The sequence below is a fragment of the Trematomus bernacchii genome, unplaced genomic scaffold, assembly GCF_902827165.1.
Source record: "Trematomus bernacchii unplaced genomic scaffold, fTreBer1.1, whole genome shotgun sequence".
Taxonomy (NCBI): domain Eukaryota; kingdom Metazoa; phylum Chordata; class Actinopteri; order Perciformes; family Nototheniidae; genus Trematomus; species Trematomus bernacchii.
This window is the reverse complement of record NW_022987905.1, coordinates 993,487-999,207: the sequence shown is the minus strand read 5'-3', so window position 1 is coordinate 999,207 and position 5,721 is coordinate 993,487.

The window sequence follows — 5,721 nt, the reverse complement described above, 5'->3', positions numbered from 1 at the left end:
AGCGCGTTCCCTTTTCTCTCAAAGCATGGACGCATGCGCATGTGGGTACGCGCACTGTGGAGAGCAGATCCAAATGCCATTCCCTGAACAAATGTACAAGCTGCAACCTGACTGTACTGGCGTTGGACATGAAACACAGATTTCACATTCGATGTGATACCCGGTATGTTTTGACTATTGTCCCCATCAAGCCTCATCAAACCGATTTAAACTGGACTTAATTACCAGAGGGAACAACATCTGGAAAAACTTTGTTGTTGCCTGTGTTTAGTTAAACCTTTACATTAAACAGATAGCAGAGTGACTAGTACTTAATTATTTTATAAGTCATTTATGTTTTGAACACAGTATTCATCATCATCATCATTAATTTGTTGATTAAACGTTTTATTTACAATCTGAATCTGAATGCAAATTAGGTGCCTGGCTAACTATAGTTGTCAAATAATTAGAGTGAAAAATAGAAATGGAATTAACTACAGCACATGTTATACTTTAGAAAATGAATTTCCACTACTGGTCACAAGATTAAATTCAATGTACCATCCTGTGTTTGAGAACAATCGAATTAAGCTTTTATTGACATGTTTTCTTGAACCTCTGTTAAATTTTAACTTGGAATTGATTTTGATCATTCCCTTATAGATCGCTGCTGCTCATGTTGAGTAAAAGTGAACTTTAAACACAAATGTTGATGCTTTGTTTAACCAAATGTTCCCTAGCCAGTTGAGCAGTAGTTGTCCTCACACACGTTGCTCCTTGTTTTCATGCTTTATCCTCAACTGATGCAGTGTTTTGTCTCTATTCAACAAATGTGTGCCTATTAGGAAGGGAGAAGTTAGTAGCACTATGACTTCTCAGCATCTTCAAGCCCCTTTTGCATGCCTGACAACCTATACATTCAGAACCAATTTTAGTGTGGTTGATGGTGTGGTCAGTGTGGGCCTTTAGCATTTGTCCGGCACTTTTAAATGTAAAACTGGTTGATAAAATAAGAAATATGCATGTGTTTGTGTTGGCACCCACAGGTAAGCAGTAATGTGTTGTAAGAACCAAAGTTCCTCTCTAATGATTGATCCAGGCAGATCCAGACACATCCAAATACCATGGCTGCTGAAATGCACACTGCCTGTGGGTCTGGAACCAAAATGCAGAGGTTAATGAACTTTTTTCTATGTCAGTGATCTTCTGCTAGTTATGATGATTTGCTTTATCTCTTCTCGGTCGTACACTTCTCCCAGAGGCACCGACATCTGGAGAGGATTGTTTTTGTTGGCTGTCATTTTGTAAATCTCTGTAAATGCAGGAGATAACAAACTGAAACTCAGGGAGAAATTCAGTGAGCTTTTATCAGGCTTATATAGATGATACCTTTACTAGAAATGTGTTAACAATAACCATGGATCTTTTTTATTAGTCCATGTATCATATAATACGAAATAATTTAATGTAGAAGGCTGTTTCTTTTTCAGGTCATTATAAAGCAAAGAAAATGCATTCCTTTTTTAACACTGATTATGTTTTCTTTGACAATTATTTAATTAGTTTGTAAATGAACGCTCTCTCCTCTAATGTATCAGCTGGCAAACATTGTTTTGCACAAAAGTAAACCTAAAGATTACATGTTAAGCAAATGTTTGCCGGGACAATGTCGGCGTTGTGTAAATAATCTGAGTGAGCCTGCATGCATCAGTCCTTCACAAACCTGCATCATTTCATTATAGTTCATGTCTGACTCAGCATACTGAGAATGCTGTTCATTCTGTCTGTACTGAATAGAGAAATCATCTTTTATAATGTGATTACAACTTTTGTGCTGTTGTATTTGACTTGCAGCCTTCTGGTGTCTCATTGCACGGCCTACATTCACTAACCAAATGAAATATTTGGATCTCCTGCTTTCCTTTAATTAACCCAGCTGGTGCTTTCCCATAGCACGGCAAGCTGAATTTTCTCACCACAGATAAAAAAAAGTATCCAGGTCAGAACTACCGCGCCCATCAGAGACCACCATGACTGAGAGCTGAGAGCTTTTCCATACTGTTGGTGGTCCAAAGCACATCATCTTGCCATCCTGAGGTTTTTGAAATGGTTCCTCCCTTTATTTTTTGCTTCATGCTAAAAGTGCCGGGATGCTGACACAGCATGACTGTTGACAGGCTTTCGAAAGATGATATGGTTTTAGACTTAGACCTCAGATCAAAAGTCCATGTGGGTATTGTGGGGTAAGCAATTGGAGTCAGGACTCAGAGAGACACGAGGAGAGCTGGAGCTTTGATGGCAAACACTGACGGCTTATTTGGAGCTTCAGCCGGAGAATTCACAAGACATGTCACGGGCCACGGTTTGACCACACGGTTGAGATGCCACAATCAATTCTGAAGAACCCTCCTCGAGGTTTTAACTAGTTCAGAGTGTAATAATCAACATTCTTCAATAGATAGACTAAACAGCTGAGGACACTGAATCACAGTTGTTGTCACTTATGGCTCGGGGTCATCTGCACCCCGAGAAGGATGTGTTCCAGGTGTCCCACAACAATAACTATCTCTCACCGAGAGTTGCCCGGTCATAAACTGGCAACATCAACAATATGCTGGCAGCCCCTCCTTATGGGAGATAACGGCTGCTCAAGGTTGGTCAGCTGCGTCAGAGGGTGAAGGAGGACATGCAGGGCAAATTATTCCCCAACAGGTATAATGTGTCATAATAGGGACACTTTGTCCTAGTTTGGCTTTGATCAGTCACAGGTTAAATGTCATTCAAAGTGGGTTTAAGATGAATTTGTAAAGAAAATACTTGCAACATATTTGAATGCAACACAACACCTGCCAGTCGCCCAGAAGACATACACAAATTGATTAAAATTACTTTTATAGATTTTGAAAATTAAGCTTTTCTTCAATGTAACTTAATGGGAAAAATCTGTTTTTTTTCCCCAAAAAATGCAACTCCTACTAAGCTAGATACCTGATTCTAACTTTAAACTTTTACAACATTTATGTATTGACCTTGTATTCAGCTTTTTGATATTACAGTTTTTGAACTATTACAGTTTATATTTCAGGAAATGTGTGGGACTGGATGTTCAGAGCTACAGATGACCTCACTGCCAGAGTAGAGAAGAGGTTTCAAACCTTCTGAAAAATATTTGTTTAAACCTGCTGATCCCAAAGTTCTCACATTATGTCATACATAATTTTAGGAAATAGAGGTAGGAAAAAGTGTGCCGGCTACCCGTGTGACTTTGGCTTTTGGCTTTACAAATCTCGTCATAAATTGAGCATAATTGACTCCTGCTATTGTTTTCAATATCTCTTTCAGTTTTTAACATGAGGTAGTTTTGAAAGGTGCCACAAATACTGTTTCACAATAGGTGCGTTCACACCGGAGTACTTTGGTGTACTTTTCCCACAATAGTTCATCAGAACTACGATATATTTGCGTTCACACCAAAAAGCCCCAGGAACTAAAGTAGCTCAACTTAGTTCGCGAGACTCGCTTTTCAGTCCCTGCTACAGAGCAGGGTCTGTCGTGGGAGAATGTAGTTCGTACGTCTGATTGGCTGTGCGGAATGCAAACCACGCCCGTTTGACTCAGAATTTTTTGTTGTAAGCGGCCATTGTATTTCCTCGCTGGACAGCACATCCGAAGAGATTCCTTTTGTGAAAGCAGTTATTATAGCAACACTAAATAAATCAATTGGAGTGATGAGGATGTGTCTGCGCTTCTGGCGATTTACTCGAAGGTTCGCACATTCTGAAGCTTCTACTGCATGCAGTTTCAGTGGATCAGCAAAGTTAGCAGACCTGGCAAAGTCATGTCGGGACGACTACGAAGGTAAAATAAAATACATGCACTGCACTGTTTTAATCTGCACAATACTGGTCTTAGATGTACTTTTATTTGCTCAGTAGATCGAGCTAGCCATGGTAGAACTTGCTAACGTTAGGTCCAAGCTGGCTAATAACATCTAGCTAGCTAGCTATTCTCATCCATGCCCGCTATGAACACGTTTTGACTTGTGAATAAGTGCAATGTTCTGTAATTTGCTTCACTAACTCATGGCACTAATCGTGTGTTTCAGGCGAGGTGTTTCTCTCAGGATTAGAAACTAGTTTTCCCCTCCGGGATAAAACGATAATATATCGTTAGCAATTAGCATGCTAGCTGGACATAATGCTACCTCTGTGGCTAATGCATAGAGGTAAACAACAGATTGTAGTTGCTATAATTTCAAGTAATTTGCAACATTCATTCTACATGTTAATGGTAAAAGCTTAAACAGTTGATTACCTGCATGCCACAAAGACTGATGTTCTAATATTTTTGCACATTTAAGTAGAAATGTAATTGAAATTCTATTTACTGCCTAAACATTGTTCCTTCTCATAGTATTATCCTAAATAGTTTGACCTTGTTTCCTCAGAAGGCTTCTCAGACTACATGGAGGATCCCTCAGAGAAACACAGTTTCCACGTTCAGTTCCCCCCCGCTGAGAGTAGGCAGCCTGCGCCCGGTCAGCGGACACCATCAGGACCACTATCTGATCACAGAGGATCCCATCCTGACCGCTGCTGCCATACTGCAGCAAACAGGAGGGAACGGAGGTGAAAACACACTTTATACATTTAGATATGTGGAGCACAAAGAAAAGTGTTGAGTTTAACTATACAAATATTAGTTTCAACTAACCTAATACCGTTATATGAACTTTGCTGTGTTTTCAGCGTAGCTTTGTAAAGGTAACATTTAGCAGCTAAACTGTGGATAACAAGTAAACCACATTGGTTTGTTATTCAATATGGCCACCAAAAGCTTTTTGAATCATTACATGTCACTTGTTAGACGCTTTTATCCAAAGCTTACCTACTCAATACTGTGGGCAATCCCCACAGGAGCACTTTGGGGTGAAGTGTCTCGGGGACACAACGACATGCTACACCCTACCCCTACACACTACCCCTCCGTTCGCGCGGAGGGTCCGCCACATTAAGTGCTGTTCCAAACCAACGAGTGTGGAGAGGTGTGGAGGGGGAGTGGGCTATCAAGTAGTGATGTGTCGGTCGCGAACGAGCCGATTCTTTTGAACGGCTCTTTGGTACGAACGAGGGGAACCGAGTCCTACTTGGTGAGAGCCGTTCTTGTTATCGTTCAATCGTTGGTCCGCACTCACTGCCTGCCAAAATCCACTCGCCTTTTAAAAAGCTTGATTTTGTTCCCCAAACGTATTCTGTGAAGATCCGCCCCTACTCTGTTTGGTAGGTTTCAGCACGAGGAGTGAGATGGGGTGGGTCTTAACGGAATACGCGAGAGAGAGAAGTCATAACAAGTGGTACAGGACAGGTAGACAACGTGTTTTTCGGATGGAAAATGAGCCAAACGCGAAAACGCAGCAGCATTTGGATGCACTTCAACCAAAACCCAGGCAGTGATAAAGCGCACCATTTGTAAAGGCAAAATATCCTTTAAAGCAGGATCAACAAATAATCTCCATCGCCACTTAAAAACACACTACTAATATTAAGAGTTGCGTGAATTTCATTCAAGGCAAGGCAACTTTATTTACTTAACACATACAGAGGGTAAATTCAAAGTACATTCACTGACATGATGACATGGATATGGCGCCACCTTGTGTCATGTTTACAATGCCGATTATTGACATTAGGTCTGGCAATACAGTCAATCATTATCCTGGTGATTATTTTGCAGATAAAC